This window comes from Mustelus asterias, chromosome 14 (genome assembly GCF_964213995.1).
Source record: "Mustelus asterias chromosome 14, sMusAst1.hap1.1, whole genome shotgun sequence".
In the NCBI taxonomy this organism is placed as follows: domain Eukaryota; kingdom Metazoa; phylum Chordata; class Chondrichthyes; order Carcharhiniformes; family Triakidae; genus Mustelus; species Mustelus asterias.
The window spans coordinates 85,403,546-85,422,374 of NC_135814.1; the positions used below are offsets into that span (position 1 = coordinate 85,403,546).

The following is an 18,829-nucleotide window of genomic DNA, read 5'->3' on the forward strand; positions in this document are numbered from 1 at the left end:
AAGGACACCAAAACAGCACACAATGTTCCAGGTGTGACCTCACCAAAGCCCTATACAACTGCAATAAAACATCCCTATCCCTATACTCAAATGTTCTCGCTATGAAGGCCAACATAGCATTTGCCTTCTTTACTGCCTGCTGTACCTGTACGCTTACTTTCAGAGAACAAAGATAGAACAGGAGTAAAGGTTTTAAACTGGGGGAAGACAAATTTTACAAAGCTGAGAGGTGAACTGGCGAAAGTGGACTGGATACAGCCACTTGAAGTGAAAACAGTGTCAAATCAGTGGGAGGCATTCGAAGACAAGATTCTGAGGGCACAATGTAGACATGTCCCCACAGAGGAAAAGGAGTGGTACTGCCCGCTGATTATCCAGAAGCATACAGGGTAAGATAAAGCAGAAAAAGAAAGCTTAAGATAGCCACAAAATGCTTAATACCTTTGAAAGCCTGGAGGAGTGTAGAAATTACAGGGGTGAAGTAAGAAAGGAAATTGGGAAAGCAAAGAGAAGGTACAAAAATATTGGCAGGTAATATCAAAGAAAACCCAAAGATGTTTTACCAGTCCATTAAGAGCAAGAGAATGCTAAGGGAAGAGGTATATAAGAGATTTACAGGATAACTTGCGCATTAATTGAGAAGATGTAGGTAAGATTCTTTGAGTACTTTGTCTCTGTCTTCATGATGGAGCGGGATGATGCAGACATTCTCGTTAGAGGAGGAGTGTAAAACATTAGATACAATAAGCATAATGAGAGAGAAAGTACCGGAGGGACTGACATCCTTGAAGGTGAATAAATCACCAGGGCCAGATGGGTTATATCCAAGGCTGTTGAAGGAAGCCAGGAAGGAAATGGATGCTCTGAGGCTCATTTTCCAATCCTCACTAGATACAGGCACCAGAGGACTGGAGGTCTGCAAACATTGTACCACTATTTTAAAAGGATGCAAGGGATAGGCCAAAAAAATTATAGTCAGTCAGTCTGACTTTAGTGGTGGGCAATTTAATTGAATCAACTCTGAGAGACCGGATAAACTGTCACTGAGAAAGGGTCAGTCAGCATGGTTTTGCTCGGAAAAGATTGTGTCATATTAACTTAATCAAATTTTTTGAGGAAGTAGTAAGGAAGATTGATGAGGGTAGTGCTGTGGATTTCAGTAAGGTATTTGACAAGGTCCCACAAGGCAGACTGCTCAGAAAAGTGAGATCTTAGGGCTTACAGGGGAAGGTGGCAGATTGGCTCAGTGACAGGAAACAAAGGATAATGGTCGATGGATGTTTTTGCAATTGGAAAGTTGTTTCCAGTGGCATTTCACAGGGTTCAGTGTTGGGAACCACACCTGGAATATTGTGAATAGTTTTGGTCTCCTTATTTAGGGTAAGATATATTGGCATTAGAGACAGTCCAGAGAAAGTTTACTAGGTTAATCCTGGGTATGGAGGGGTTTTCTAATGAGGAGAGGTTGAACAGGTTGGGCCTGTACTCATTGGAGTTTAGAAGAATGAGAGGTGACCTTATTGAGACATATAGGATTCTCAGAGGGGTTGAAAGAGTAGATGCTGAGAGATTGTTTCCCTTTGTAGTAGAGTCGAGGACCACAGCGCATAATCTCAGAGTAAGCGGTCACCCATTGAGACAGAGATGAGAAGGAATTTCTTCTCTTAGAGGGTAGTGAATCTGTGGAATTCTCTACCACAGAGAGCTGTAGAGGTTGGGTCATTAGGTATGTTCAAGGCTGAGATAGACAGATTTTTAATCAATAAGGGAATCAAGGATTATGGGGATAAAGTGGCAAAGTGGAGTTGAGGATTATCATAGCAGATCAGCCATGGCGGAGCAGACCCAATGGACCAAATGGCCTACTTCTATTCCTACATCTTATGGTACTGGCAGTTTGTAGTATATATGAACAATCTGGACTAAAATGTGGAAGGCATGATTGGGAATTCAGTCCAGAGAAATGTGCGGTAATGCATTTAGGAATCAAACAAAGGAAGGGAATACTCAATAAATGGGAGGATATTGAGAGCGGTTGAGAAAATGAGAGACGTTGGAGTGCATGTCCACAGGTCCTTAAAGGTGGCAGGATAGGTGGACAAGGTGGTAAAGGTTATACAGCTTCCATCATTACATTCCTGCTTTTCTATTCAATACCTCATCCAATAAAGGATGAGGTATTGAATAGAAAAGCAGGAATGTAGTGATGGAACTGTATAAAATGCTGGTTAGGCCACAGCTGGAATTTAGTGTACAGTTCTGGTCACCACATTACTGGAAGGATGCAATTGCTGTGGAGAGATTGCAGGGGGAGATTTACAAGAATGTTGCCAGGGCTTGAAAATTGCAGCTATGAGGAGAGATTGGAGAGGCTTGAGTTGTTTTCCTTCAAACAGAAAATGCTAAGGGGTGACCTAATTGAGGTGTACAAAATTATTCGGGGCCTAGATAGGGAAAACATCATAGACCTGTTTCCCTGAGCTTGGAGAGGGGGGGGGGGGGGGGGGTTAAATTCCAGAGGGCATAGATTTAAGGTAATTGGTAGAAGGATTAGGGAGGACATGAGGGAACATTTTTTCACCCAGAGGGTGGGGTGTCTTGGTGGTTGATGCTGAAGCACTCAACTGCAAAGCTGGTAGTGAGATTAAAATGAGCTGCTAGTTTATCTTTTCTCTCTTTTTGGCTGATGCAGATATGATGAGCTGAATGTCCTCTTTTCGTACTGTAACATTTCTATGGTTTGATGGATCTTTCTGCTCTTTATATCTGGGTACCACAACACATGCTGAGCTGAGTCACGAAACAAGTATTTTGTGTCCATCTTCACAGTTATTTATTTAGCAAATGTAAATCCCAATTTGCTGATTCTAAGTTGATTAGTTTGCCACTTGGCCTGTAGAGGGGACAGTCCTCGGTTATGTGCAGCATTCTTTGTGTCTTTCATAAGTGGATCAGGCCCCAGTGATGGAGGTTGGCTGCGCAGGTACCCTGGCCTTTCCTTATTTAGCATGAACCACTCTCACCGGGGTACTTTGAAGCCAACCATTCGACCAGTGACTTCCTGTGTTTCCCATTCATTGATGCAAAGGATGTCTACCAATGGATCTTCCTCAGGTAGGGCGCTTCACATGGGACTTTGAGGTGGAAGGCAAGCAGTAGGTGAGTTGAACAGGTCATTCCAAAGTGAGGTGCAGCATGGATGGTTTAAACAAGTGTGTGGGTTTTCTTCAGTCGGCAGTGGATGTGTGGTGGAGTGATGTTTGCAAGAACAGGAAGCCAGGGGAGCGGTTTTGAGCAGAAGGTTCCAGTTATAATGCACATTATTGCATTCAGTTGAGTATCAACAAGATGTGTCTTTGATGGCCTTTGCCAGACAGTACTCTGCTGCAGAGTATGATAGGGCAAGGACGGAGGTCTGGAGTGTTGTGGCAGCAGCGCCTCACGTAGATCCAGCAAGTTTGGTTTCTTTCTCGTTTTGACCTTTGCTGCTGTTTTCTTCAAATGTTCCCAGAAGGACAAAGTCCCGTCCCATCCCAAGTATGTTGGATTGGGATTTGATACAGTGCCACACAACAGACCTGTGAGAAAAATTATAACTCATGGAGTAGAAGTAGCAATGTGGATACAAAATTGGCTGAGTAATGGGAAATAGAGAGTAACGATTAGTGGATATTTTTAGGGCTGGAGGAAGTTTGGAGTGGAGTAACGGTATTGGGACCCTTTCTGTAGTGGAATTCATGATGTGGAGATGCCGGCGTTGGATTGGGGTAAACACAGTAAGAAGTCTCACAACACCAGGTTAAAGTCCAACAGGTTTATTTGGTAGCAAAAACCACTAGCTTTCAAAGCGCTCGCTGCTCCTTCGTCAGGTGAGTGGTCTTTCAGTTCACAAACAGGACACATAAAGACACAAACTCAATTTACAAAATAATGGTTGGAATGCGAGTCTTTACAGGTAATCAAGTCTCAAAGGTACAGACAATGTGAGTGGAGAGAGGGTTAAGCACAGGTTAAAGAGATGTGTATTGTCTCCAGCCAGGACAGTTAGTGAGATTTTGCAAGCCCAGGCAAGTCGTGGGGGTCACAGATAGTGTGACATGAATCCAAGATCCTGGTTGAGGCCGTCCTCATGTGTGCGGAACTTGGCTATCAGTCTCTGCTCAGCGACTCTGCGCTGTCATGTGTCGTGAAGGCCGCCTTGGAGAACACTTACCCGAAGATCAGAGGCCGAATGCCCATGACCACTGAAGTGTTCCCCAACAGGAAGAGCGGTGTCGAGCGGTGTTCATTCATCTGTTGTCGTAGCGTCTGCATGGTCTCCCCAATGTACCATGCCTCGGGACATCCTTTCCTGCAGCGTATCAGGTAGACAACGTTGGCCGAGTTGCAAGTGTATGTACCGTGTACCTGGTGGATGGTGTTCTCACATGAGATGATGGCATCCATGTCGATGATCCGGCATGTCTTGCAGAGGTTGCTGTGGCAGGGTTGTGTGGTGTCATGGTCACTGTTCTCCTGAAGGCTGGGTAGTTTGCTGCGGACAATGGTCTGTATGAGGTTGTGCGGTTGTTTGAAGGCAAGAAGTGGGGGTGTGGGGATAGCCTTGGCGAGATGTTCGTCTTCATCAATGACATGTTGAAGGCTCGGGAGAAGATGTTGTAGCTTCTCTGCTCCGGGGAAGTGTTGGACGACGAAGGGTAACTCTGTCCATCGTGTCCTGTGTTTGTCTTCTGAGGAGGTCGGTGCGGTTTTTTGCTGTGGCACGTCGGAACTGTCGATTGATGAGTCGAGCGCCATATCCTGTTCTTATGAGGGCATCTTTCAATGTCTGGAGGTGTCTGTTGTGATCCTCCTCATCTGAGCAGATCCTGTGTATACGGAGGGCTTGTCCGTAGGGGATGGCTTCTTTAACGCGTTTAGGGTGGAAGCTGGAGAAATGGAGCATCGTGAGGTTATCCATGGGCTTGCGGTAGTGGAATTCCCCATGGGTTAGTATTGGGGCCCTTACTTTTCCTGATATGTATTAATGATCGAGATCTTCTATTCATACATGGGTGTTGTGTGTTGCTGGCTAAGCATCCCATTGCCCTTGAAGTGAATGGCTTGCTAGGTCATTACAGAAGACATTTAAGTGTCAAGTGAGTCTGAATTCTCAGGTAGGCCAGATCAGATAAGGATGCTTCTATACCTTATGGCCTTATTTACCAATCTGATTGAAGAATCGTTAAATGAGTACCACGGAGGCTGAACCAGAAAGTGTCTTCTGGAATATTTAATTCAATTTTAAGGCAGGTGCAGAAAGCAAAATAAAGAGAGGAAAACTGGGATTAAGAGACAGAGGGCAAGAAAAAAAGACAAAGAAATGATTGGGGGAGATTAACTGGCCCCACTGGTGCAGCACAGATCCCGTTCTGGCCAGAGACACTTGCCGGGGGAGGGAGCTCATTTGGAGATTCTTCCTGGCTCCTGCCGGCGGCAACGTAACCTGATTCAGGCCCAGCGAGGGTGTAAACCAGGTTAGCATATGTAAACCTTCATTTAAATATGCAGGATCTGTTTTAAACTAGATTCACCTGGCTCCAGAATCCACTCACCCACCAGCACAACGTGAAGCCAGTGGGAAGCACTACAGACCTCACAAGTAGAGACATGATGACCATGCCAGGAGAGTGGGGTGGGGGGGAGCTCAGAGGCCATTGAGTGGTCAGGGACATGGCTGAGCAATGCCCGAGCACTTCCCACTGGCCACCCTCAGTTTGGCACTGGCAAGGTGCTGGGGGAAGTGCCAGGTTGGCACTGCCACGGGATGGGGCCTGAAAGGAGGAAAATCTGAAGGGGGCTGAGCATGAGGGGCAGGGCGTGAGGTGGTGGGGCCTGAAGGTTTCTGAAGGGGAAGAGGCCTGAGGAGAGGGCCTTTGTTGACCCCATAGCAGGGTCTCACTCACGTGACGGGGGGAGCACTGAGAAAGGGCTCTGAGGAATGCGGGACCTAATGCTGGACAGTGGGCGAGGGGGCCTTTAACCCGGTGTCTTTAAGCCCCACCCCTCTCATTAACAACGCAAATCATGCTCCCCCCAAAAGAAAATGGGGAAGGATTGTGATAGCGATCATGCCAACCAATCCAGCAGGAATTATACCGTGTTTCCCACTGGAACTGACACTTAGGCATTTATTTTGGAGAATTGAGCCCATTGTTTTTAAATCTCTAAAAATGATGAAAATCTGAAGGAATTAGATTCCACACTTGTAAAAGCTGATTTTTAGAGCCAGAGATTTGTTTGGCAATAATTCAGATTTATCGCACCATTAAAAATTACACAGGAATGCACAAGCCCTACCCTTATTCCAGCATGTTTTGTGTATATTTATCATGTAAGTATAGAATCTTTCATGCCATTCCATCCGTTTGAATGTCAAGCCTATTGAGGGGATATAAAAAAGTTACTGGAGTAGCAGGGTAACTCGGATAGAAATATTTGGATTTCTGTATGTGGGTGCAGGTAGCAGATGTTGCCATCTGATTGACACTCAAATCACGTTAAGTGCTATTAGCCTCACCATTATTTCTACAGCAATTCCACACCATAACAAAAGCACAACAGAAATAGATTTCAATTTATAGGCAAATCTTAACTTGTATGAATTTCAGTACCATATAAAGCATTTCAATTCAGTGATCTATGACTTCTTTATCACCAATTCATGAAATTGCATTAATATCAAATAATATAATGCTTACCGCAATCTAGTTCCTTGAATCATTTGTAGATTTTTCTCTAATTTTTTAGCAATATCAAAATAGCCATAGTATCCTTTTGTGAACATCATGGTGCACAGCACTGAGACTTTCTAACACCAAGAAAATGGCAAGAAATACTGGAACATTAACAGGAATGCTGAAAGGATTTAGCTCTAGCTCCACATTTCACACACAAAAGTCATATTACATAAAATAGCAGACACCAGGAATGACTTTTAACGTTCTAAACTAATCACAAGAGTCAGATGATGCTCTCCAAACCTCATAATCAAATAATACCTCACTGGTGAGGGCTGGAGAGCAGTCCAGGGTAGGGAGGACATAAGACCATAAGATGTAGGAACAAAATTAGGCCATCGGCCCATCAGGTCTGTTCCGCCATTCAATCATGGCTGGCAAATTTCTCAACCCCATTCTCCCACCTTTACCCTTCACGAATCAAGAACCTATCTATCTCTGTTTTTAATATATTCAAATGACCTGACCTCTACAGCCTTTTCTGGCAATGAATCCCACAGATTCACCACTCTCTGGCTGAAGAAATTCCTCCTCATCTCGGTTCTAAAGGGTTGTCCCTTTACTCTGAGGCTGTGCCCTCGGATCCTAGTCTCTTCAACTAATGGAAACATCTTTTCCACATCCACTCTATCCAGGCCTTTCAATATTCTGTAAGTTTCAATGAGATCCCTCCTCATCCTTCTAAACTCCATGGAGTACAGACACAGAGTCCTCAAACGCTCCTCATACGTCAAGCTTTTTATTCCCAGGATCATTCTCGTGAACCTGCTCTGGACCTTCTCATGACCAATCTTAACGACTGGCTCTTGTTCCCATTGATTTTCCCTGTGTCCCAGCCAGATTCAGTAATTGGTTGATGGATTTGATTGGGAAATTCTGCAGCCAGTGCCACAGCTGGGGACTGTGGAAACCAGGTGGGGGTGAGGGGAGTGGTAGGTATGGAGAGGGTGTCCAGAGTAAGGGAGGCCCAAAGCTTCTTAATCAGCTGAGGAGCACTCCAGGCCCTACATGGAAAACTCAAATGAAATTTTCAAACCTAATTGTCTGAGCTTCCTCGAGCCCATCCTTCTGACAGGTCTAGACTGAGGGCGAAACTGTCACTGTCCCTGCTCAAACCTCCCAGCTATATCACATTTGGTCCTGACAATCTGTGTACAGTTCTGGTCACCTATTATAGAAAGGATATTAATAAACTAGAAAGAGTGCAGAAAAGATTTACTAGGATGCTACCGAGACTTGATGGTTTGAGTTATAAGGAGAGGCTGGATAGACTGGGACTTTTTTCTCTGGCGCATAGGAGGCTTCGGGATGATCTTATAGAGGTCTATAAAATAATGAGGGGCATAGGTAAGATAGATAGTCAACATCCTTTCCCAAAGGTAGGGGAGTTTAACACTAGAGGGCATAGGTTTAAGGCGAGGGGGGAGCGATACAAAAGGATCCAGAGGGGCAATCTTTTCACACAGAGGGTTGTGAGTGTCTGGAACAAGCTGCCAGAGGTAGTAGTAGAGGCGGGTACAATTTTCTCTTTTAAAAAACGTTTAGATAGTTACATGGGTAAGATGGGTATAGAGGGATCTGGGTCAAATGCGGGCAATTGGGATTAGCTTAGTGGTTTTAAAAAAAGGGCGCCATGGACAAGTTGGGCCGAAGGGCCTGTTTCCATGCTGTAAACCTCTTATGACTCTATAATCTCATCAACAGCCATTCTGCATATGTAAAGAAACATGGTAACATCGAGATACAGCAAGAAGGTGGAGGAGTAAATGACTACCCTGGTTTTCATTGCCAGTTGCTTGGTTTCCGTAGGCATGGGGAGTTAACATTGGGGCCTTGGGGCCTTGGTGCATTAACAGAACTCTTAACATTAACCATGGAATACCATTGTTTTCATTGTAGATTCCTATTTCTGTCGCTGGGGATAACTCTGTTCAATGGATTCTTTGTTGCAAACACTGCTTACAAATTCCTGCCTCCATGACACACTCTGCCATGTTATTTTCAAAATACGAATGTACAATTGAAATTAAGGGTATTGTTTACTTTGATTGGGTATGTGCGTTTTAGTCAGTATTTTAAATACCTGACTCAAAAGGCAAAGATCTCCCATTCATTCCCACTTCAGGTCTATGACTCTATGCACTTCCATCACAACACAACATGTTGATTCCAGAGTTGACAGGGTTGGCTTATGAGGAGAGACTGAGTAGACTGGGGCTATACTCATTGGAATTCAGAAGAATGAGGGGAGATCTTATAGAAACATGTAAGATTATGAAGGGAATAGATCAGATTGAAGCAAGGAAGTTGTTTCCACTGGCGGGTGAAACTAGAACTAGGGGGCATAGCCTCAAAATAAGGGGAAGCAGATTTAGGACTGAGTTGAGGAGGAACTTCTTCACACAAAGGATTGTGAATCTGTGGAATTCCCTGCCCAGAGAAGCAGTTGAGGCTACCTCATTGAATGTTTTTAAGGCAAGGATAGATACATTTTTGAACAGTAAAGGAATTAAGGGTTATGGTGAGCGGGCGGGTAAGTGGAGCTGAGTCCACAAAAAGATCAGCCATGATCCTATTGAATGGCAGAGCAGGCTCGAAGGGCCAGATGGCCTACTCCTGCTCCTAATTCTTATGTTCTTATGTTCTTGTAACATTTGCACAATCGATGTTCATTTTCAGCAGAGAGATTTTCAATCTGGAAATGCACTCAGCAACATCTTGCTAGCTGTTGAATTGACCTAACTGGGTAAGGCTTTTCAGACAGACAGCTCTTCACAGAATCTTCAGCTTTACTGAATTAAAAAAGATTGGACAAAAGACAATTTGTCCAATCCAAATTGTTGTCGAATAGAATCCAACTATTCTTCAAACTATACACTTCCATTTAAGTGGAGTCTCTCCAAACAAGATACAAAAAATACAAAGGACGCGATTTTCCCCAAACAAAACTAAGGCTGACCATTCACGCCAGTGGGAATCTCTGCTCCCGCTGCAATGAATGGGAATTTGGCTGAGCGCCAAATTCTCCGTCCTTTCTCGCAGAGGCGGCGGAGCGGAAAATTCTAGCCTAAGTGTCATAACAACGAGAAAACCAGAGTGACCTGCACCGGACCCACTGACGCAGTGCAGACTGCAGTCATCCAACACTCAGTGACTTTTGGGAGAGCATGTCGGATCATCAACACGGATGCCATCATCTCACGTGAGAACACCATCCACCAGGTACACGGTACATACTCTTGCAACTCGGCCAACGTTGTCTACCTGATACGCTGCAGGAAAGGATGTCCCAAGGCATGGTACATTGGGGAAACCATGCAGACGCTACGACAACGGATGAATGAACACCGCTCGACAATCACCAGGCAAGACTGTTCTCTTCCTGTTGGGGAGCATTTCAGTGGTCACGGGCATTCGGCCTCTGATATTCGGGTAAGCGTTCTCCAAGGCGGCCTTCACGACACACGACAGCGCAGAGTCGCTGAGCAGAGACTGATAGCCAGGTTCCGCACACATGAGGACGGCCTCAATCGGGATCTTGGGTTCATGTCACACTATCTGTAACCCCCACAACTTGCTTGGACTTGCAAAGTCTCACTGGCTGTCCTGTCTGGAGACAATACACATCTCTTTAACCTGTGCTAAATGCTCTCTCCACCCACATTGTCTGTACCTTTAAGACTTGATTAGCTGTAAAGACTCGCATTCCAATCATTATTCATTATTCTGTAACTTGAGTTTGGGTCTTTATATGCCCTGTTTGCTGTTTGTTAGCAGATCTCCCACTCACCTGACGAAGGAGCAGTGCTCTGAAAGCTAGTGCCGTTTGCTACCAAATAAACCTGTTGGGCTTTAACCTGGTGTTGTTAGACTCCTTACCATAATTCAAATAGTCGGAATCCAAAGATCCAATCGCGAATGTATCGATAAAAACGTAGACAGATTTTGCTTCCCTGATTTTTCCATGAGCAACTGAGCCACTCAAAAAAGCCTCTTGTCTGTTCCACCATTTAGTAAGATCATTACTGAGCGACATAACTTAATATACCCAACTTCGCCCGATATTCCTTAATACCTGTAACTAACAAAGACCTATCAGTCTTGTTTTTGAAGCTCAAATTCCAGTATTGCTGTTGTGATTATTTGAGTTTAACTCCATTGCCATACTGCAATAAAAGCTGTGACTATCCCGTGAGCTTTCCTATACTTGTGACTTATTTGGCCTTTAAGATCCTATCTTCAGTAAAGCTTGTTATCTGTCCGTGTGATCTCAATGGGGATGAGGTATTTGGGTTCAAGGTCTCTTGTGTTCTGCTGGGCAATTCGAGTTATCCTTTTTCCTTTCATAAGCAGATGCAGAGTGACGGTGGCACAGTGGTTAGCACCGCTGCCTCACAGCGCCAGGGACCCGGGTTCGATTCCCAGCTTGGGTCACTGTCAGTACGGAGTCTGCACATTCTCCCCGTGTCTGTGTGGGTTTCCTCCGGGTGCTCCGGTTTCCTCTGAAAGACGTACTGTTTGGATGCATTGGCCATGCTAAATTCTCCCTCAGTGTACCCAAACTGCTGCCAAAGTGTGGCGACTAGGGGATTTTCACAGTAACTTCATTGCAGTGTTAATGTAAGCCTACTTGTGACACTAATAAATACACTTTTAAAAAATCATCCCCTGTGATTGGCAAATAAAGAGTTAATGTGAGATGGATGTTGGTTACTTCTGTTTTCCCCAAGGGTAATCTGCAAGCTCCTTCATCTCTGTTCTGTTATAGGTGATTTTCAATACCAATTACTTTAATTGAACGAACAATCATAAAACACAAGTGTAGTCAGTCATCTGTGCAGGGATATTCCAGCCTATACTAAGTAACATAGGTTTACATTTTCCAAGCATCTCCCACCCTCACTATTCACTGCCTCCACAACACATTTCCTTTCTGAAGCCACCATTGAACATGCTGAGTCAAACAAGGTGCAACAAAGCCACATGTAACCACAAAGCCACATGTAACAAGGAGCTGTGAATTTTAGGAAGTGCCCTAAATAAAAGCTTGCAGATGTAAACTGCTTACCAAAAAGTTAATTTGCAAAAGAGACTAGTTAACAAGCCGCGATCCTTCCCTTTATGCACAATTCATGAAGCTTTTTGTAACAACTAACTGGATTGAGATATGCCTGGAAAGTATAAGAGGCAGTGCTCAAGTGCCAGAAATGAGGTTTAATGCTTTGCAATTTTCTAAAGTTGTAACAGCTTTCTTTAAAAAAATGCTATGACAATAACATACAAGTGAGCCACTCACCCAGAGGGGAGCAGGGAACTAGCTTAACTCGCAACCTTAATGGAATCTAATGAGACTTCTGGTCTTCCAGTCTGTAAATACAGAAAGTACAGGCCAAACCAAAAATGGAAATAAGAGAGGAATAGCCTGTGTTTGAGAATAAGTTTAAAAGGGAACCCAAAAGTCTTTTATAGACATGATAAAAGTAAAACAGTGGTCAAATAAAGGGTGGAGTCAATTGAGGCAAACAAAAATCTTCTTAAATCAGAGGACATGACTGAGGTACTAATTGAGTATTTTTCAGATGTTGCTAGTAAGGACTAGGATATTGCCAATGATGCAGTAGAGAAATTGGATAGGATAAAAACAGGTAAAGAGGAAATATTAAAATGATTAGAAAAGACACCTGCTCAGGATAGGACGCTTCCTATTCTCTGCTTTCTGTCTCTTAGCCTATTGTGTATCCACACTGTTCCTTTTATCCAGTGGGCTTTGCTTCAATTGTGCTAACAAGTCTTTAATGTGGTTCTTTGTCAAAAGCTTTTTGAAAGTCTGTTTACACAACATCAACCACACCAAGTTGATAAGAAAAGTAAGGTTGGAAACTCTGGAGGCCCTGGCAAAATTCTTTCATTCCTCCTCAGATGTGAAAGTTGTGCCAGAGGTCTGGAGGATTGGAAATCCCTGTTCAAAAAAGGGGAGAGGGATAAACCCAACAACTACAGATCAGTTACCCAAGTGTTGATGATGGTGAAACATTTAAAGATATTAATCTGGGACAAAATTAATTAGCATTTAGAAAAATATGCAAGTCAGCCCAAATGTGTCACAATCATATTTAACTAACTTGGTTAAGTTATCTGATGAACTAACATAAGGGATTGGTCAAGGTAGCACAGTTGTGTGTATAGACTTACAGAAAATAAAATATTATAAAATAGACTTGTTAGCAAAATTGAACCTCATGGTGAATATTTTTTAAAATCCCATCAGCTAACCCTTTATATTACAAAAACTTTAAAATAATCAGCAGAGTAAGAGATCTAAAGATAGCCACATGTATAATACTGTATTCAGTTTTGTTTCTTTTACATAACGAGTGAGAGAGTAAAAAGTTCAAAAAAGTACCACAAGATTATTTCCCAGTTTAAAGAACTATAGTTAAAAAAGCAACAGAGATTGCTAGAAGTTTATAAAACAGTGAAAAGGCTGAATTACATAGAGTCATAGAGGTTTACAGCATGGAAACAGGCCCTTTGGCCCAACTTTTCCATGCCGCCCCTTTTTTAACCCCAAAGCAAGTCCCAATTGCCTGCGTTTGGCCCATATCCCTCTATACCCATCTTACCCATGTAATTGTCTAAATGCTTTTTAAAAGACAAAATTGTATCTGCCTTTACTACTACCTGTGGCAGCTTGTTCCAGACACTTAACACCCTCTGTGTTAAAAAATTGCCCCTCTGGATCCTTTTGTATCTCTCCCCTCTCACCTTAAACCTATGCCCTCTAGTTTTAGACTCCCCTACCTTTGGGAAAAGATAATGACTATCTAGCTGATCTACGCCCCTCATTATTTTATAGACCTCTATAAGATTGCCCCTAAGCCTCCTGCGCTCCAGAGAAAAAAGTCCCAGTCTATCCAGCCTCTCCTTATAACTCAATCCATCAAGTCCCGGTAACATCCTAGTAAATCTTTTCTGCACTCTTTCTAGTTTAATAATATCCTTTCCATAATAGGGTGACCAGAATTGCACACAGTATTCCAAGTGTGGCTTTACCAATGTCTTGTACAACTTCAACAAGACGTTCCAACTCCTGTATTCAGTCTTCTGACCGATGAAACCAAGCATGCCGAATGCCGTCTTCACCACTCTGTCCACCTGTGACTCCACTTTCAAGGAGCTATGAACAGGTACCCCTAGATCTCTTTGTTCTGTAACTCTCCCCAACGCCCTACCATTAACTGAGTAAGTCTTGCCCTGGTTCAATCTACCAAAATGCATCACCTCGCATTTGTCTAAATTAAACTCCATCTGCCATTCGTTAGCCCACTGGCCCAATTGATCAAGATCCATTGCAATCCTGGAAACCCTCTTCACTGTCCACATGCCACCAATCTTGGCGTCATCTGCAAACTTACTAACCATGCCTCCTAAATTCTCATCCAAATCATTAATATAAATGACAAATAACAGTGGACCTAATACAGATCCCTGATGCACACCACTGGTCACAGGCCTCTAGTTTGAAAAACATGTCTATTAGATTATTTCACTTTAACTGTTTGGAAAGGACCAGGGGTCAGGCAGTTCAACTACATGAGTGGAAATACGTCGCTGCGGTGGGAGGGTTGTGTGTTTTGGCGCATCTTGCGCAATTCTCCGGCCACAACGCGATTTGCACCAGGCACACAGGGCAGTTGTGTAGATAGACTTACAGAACATAAAATATCGCACAATAGACTTGTTAGCAAAATTGAACCTATGGAATTAAAGGGACCGTGACAACTGGGCGACACAGTGTTAGCACTGCTGCCTCAAAGTGCCAGGGACCCAGGTTCAATTCCGGCCTTGGGTGACTGTGTGGAGTTTGCACATTTTCCCCAAGTCTGTGTGGGTTTCCTCCGGGTGCTCCGGTTTCCTCCCACGTTTCAAAGATGTGTAGGTTAGGTTGATCGGCCATATTAAATTGCCTTTTAGCATTAGGGGGTCTAGTGGGTTAATGCGTGGGGTTACAGGGATAGGGCCTGGTTGGGATTGTTGTCGGTGCACACCTGATGGGCTGAGTGGCCTCCTTTTGCACTGTAAGGATTCAATGATTCTATGAACTGGGATACAAAATTGGCTAAGGGACAGAAAGCATAGTGATAAACGGTTGTTCTTCAGACTCGAGAGGAAAGAAAGAATCCTAGCATTTCAATAATGCTTTTCATACCTCAGATCATTCCAAATTACTTTACAGCTAATGAAATACTTCTGTTGTAATGTAAGAGGTTTGGCAATCAGTTTCCATACAGCAAGTTCCCAGAACAACGATGTGATAATCTGCTTGAGTGACACTGAACGTTGACCGAGGGTTAAAATGGCCAGAACACTGATGGTAACTCCCCTGTGTTCGTCTTTTTAAAAATGTCATGAGACCTTCTATATCCACCTGAGGGAGCAGACGGGGCCCTCAGTTTAACATCTCATCCAAAACACAGCATCCACATCGGTGTTGCATTGCCGACATTTTGTGGTCAAGTCTCTGGAGCGTGACGTGAACGCACAATCTTATAACTCAGAGGTGAGAGTGCTAACAACTGAGCCATGGCAGAGGTAGACTTACAATGAAACATATAGCACTGCAGCATAGGGCCCCCACCAATGGAGGGGCCCCATACTGAGAGGTGGGTGTGGGAGCACCAATCAGAGCCTGGTAGCTCAGTATTTGCTAATAAAAAGTTTATTTGTTAGTGTCACAAGTAAGCTTACATTAACATCACAATGAAATTACTGTGAAAATCCCCTAGTCGCCACACTCCAGCACCTGTTCAGGTACACTGAGGGAGAATTTTGCATGGCCAATGCATCTAACCAGCACGCCTTTCAGACTGTGGGAGGAAACCGGAGCACCCGGAGGAAAACCATGTTGACACGGGAAGAACGTGTAGACTCTGCACTGATGGTGACCCAAGCCGGGAATCGAACCTGGAGCTGTGGTACAGCAGTGCTAACCACTTGCCACCATTAGGCTCTTCAGCCTATCAGCGGGCATTGCAGAAAAACATCAGACTGTTTGGTGGGGTTCCCTTAGACATTGAAAGGTGGTGGTGACTTGAAAGCAGTTTGGACTTATCTCCTTATTGTCTGGCCTGAAGTTTCTGAACTTGAGAGTGAGAGGCCCAGGCGGCGAGGACGAGGCTGCTGAGCCAGGGCGAGAGCAGAGGCCAGGGGAGGCCAGATAAAGCCAACAACAGCAGCCAGGCAGCCAGCCAGGAACATACAAGTTGGTCAAAATTCAAAGCCTGGCCACCCAAGCAAGAGATAAGCAGTCAGGCGGTGCATGGGCCAGACAGGCACCAACATTGTTTTCACGGAGCAGTGGCCAACTCAACCAGAGGCCATGGCTGAGAGTGAGGAGGGCTGGGCAACCAGACTGACAAGGGTGAGAGCAGGGACCAGGCCAGAGAACCAGCAGCGGTAACCAGTGAGCCACCAGCTTGCCTGCAAGCTTAGGTCATCAAGGGAGCAGCTGCAGGAGCGACATGGCCCCCAGGCCAGAGCTGAGGAGGGCTGGGCAGGCGAGGGTGAGGCCAGACCATAGCCAGGCAGCCTGAGCCAGCAGTGAGGCAAAGTGTTCGAGGTCAGCAGGGACAATTTGACCCCCAGGGCTGAGAAGGGCAAAGAGGCCTGCTCTTTCTGAAAATTCATATTTGTTGAAATGAAGATCAATCAATTAACATGAAGTGACACTACAAATCTGGCCAAAATGCAGAAAGTTGAAGGTGAAACAAGAGGATGAAGCTGGGCAAAAGGTAAAGGTTTGAAGTATTGAGCAGTGCCTAAACTGCACGTTCATCCCCAACAACAACATCCACCACAGGTTTTGATGATTTGTCTGATTGCTTTGACCTGCCAATTTCTGGAGCCAACACATCACCTGAAAAACTTGAACCAGAAGTGGACTCTGAAATGGGAATGGAACTACAAGATAATGCTCAAGCTCATTCTTCTGTAGCTGAAGTGAGGGGAGAAACCCATCCTGAAGAGTATGGGTGGGATTTTAAGGCCTCGCTCGAGCAAGACCGGGAATTCCCAGCCGAGGTCAACGGAGATTTCCGTTGTTGGACCTTCACCCGTTCCGATTCCGATTCCGTGGCGGGTGATGTGGTAGAGTTCCAGCTATTGTCTTATGGCCAAAATCAGTATCACTGGGTCTGACTGAATATTTTGTAATTAACAGGGGGGTTGCTGGACAGGTGGGAGAGTGGGAATGCCTTGGCTTTCTTGGGGGAAGCACAGTAAGAAGTCTCACAACACCAGGTTAAAGTCCAACAGGTTTATTTGGCAGCACGAGCTTTCGGAGCACTGCCCCTTCATCAGGTGAGTGGGAGTTGTGTTCACAAACAGGGCATATAAAGACACAGACTCAATTTACAAGATAATGGTTGGAATGCAAATCTTTACAGGTAATCAAGTCTTAAAGGTACAAACAATGTGAGTGGAGAGAGGGTTAAGCACAGGTTAAAGGGATGTGTATTGTCTCCAGCCAGGACAGTTAGTGAGATTTTGCAAGCCCAGGCAAGTCATGGGGGTTACAGATAGTGTGACATGAACCCAAGATCCCGGTTGAGGCCGTCCTCATGTGTGCAGAACTTGGCTATCAGTCTCTGCTCAGCAATTCTGCGTTGTCATGTGTCGTGAAGGCCATCTTGGAGAACACTTACCCGAAGATCAGAGGCTGAATGCCCATGACTGCTAAAGTGTTCCCCGACTGGAAGGGAACACTCCTGCCTGGCGATTGTCGAGCAGTGTTCATTCATCCGTTGTCATAGCGTTTGCATGGTCTCCCCAATGTACCATCTTTTCCTGCAGCGTATCAGGTAGACAACGTTGGCCGAGTTGCAAGAGTATGTACCCGTGTACCTGGTGGATGGTGTTCTCACGTGAGATGATGACATCCGTGTCGATGATCTGGCACGTCTTGCAGAGGTTGCTGTGGCAGGGTTGTGTGGTGTTGTGGTCACTGTTCTCCTGAAGGCTGGGTAGTTTGCTGCGGACAATGGTCTGTTTGAGGTTGTGCGGTTGTTTGAAGGCAAGAAATGGGGGTATGGGGATGGCCTTGGTGAGATGTTAGTCTTCATTGATGACATGTTGAAGGCTCCGGAGAAGATGTCGTAGCTTTTCCGCTCCGGGGAAGTACTGGACGACGAAGGGTACTCTGTCCGCCGTGTCCCGTGTTTGTCTTCTGAGGAGGTCGGTGCAGTTTTTCACTGTGGCGCATCGGAACTGTCGATTGATGAGTCAAGCGCCATATCCTGTTCTTATGAGGGCATCTTTCAGTGTCTGTAGGTATCTGTTGCGATCCTCCTCATCCGAGCAGATCCTGTGTATACGGAGGGCTTGTCCGTAGGGGATGGCTTCTTTAACGTGTTTAGGGTGGAAGCTGGAGAAGTGGAGCATCGTGAGGTTATCCGTGGGCTTGCGGTACAGTGAAGTGCTGAGATTACCTTCCTTGATGGAGATGCGTGTGTCCAAGAATGCAACCGATTCCGGAGAGTAGTCCATGATGACTCTGATGGTAGGTTGGAACTTGTTGATGTCATCATATAGCTGTTTCAATGATTGTTCGCCCTGAGTCCAAAGGACGAAAATATCATCGATGTATCTAGTTATAGTGTCGGTTGAGGGTCCTGTGCGGTGAAGAGGTTTTTTTCGAACCTGTGCATAAAGATATTGGCATATTGAGGTGCGAATTTGGTCCCCACGGCTGTTTCGTGCGTCTGGATGAAGAACTGGTTGTTGAAGGTGAAGACGTTGTGGTCCAGGATGAAGCGGATGAGTTGTAGAATTGCATCTGGAGATTGGCAGTTGTCGGCGTTGAGTACTGAGGCAGTTGCAGCAATGCCGTCGTCGTGGGGGATGCTGGTGTAGAGTGCCGAGACATCCATTGTGACGAGGAGTGTTCCTGGTTCAACTGCTCCATGTGTGCTGAGTTTCTGTAGGAAGTCCGTAGTGTCACGACAGAAGCTGGGGGTTCTTTGTACAATGGGTCTCAGGATGCCCTCGACGTA

At 44.9% G+C, this 18,829-nt stretch overlaps 1 protein-coding gene across 2 annotated transcripts in view; it reads left to right on the top strand.

The window, feature by feature from the left end:
* Nucleotides 1–18,829, top strand: part of LOC144503830 (diacylglycerol kinase beta-like) — a 559,892-nt gene that overhangs the window by 518,728 nt on the left and 22,335 nt on the right. The gene's annotated exons all lie outside the window — the stretch shown is intronic.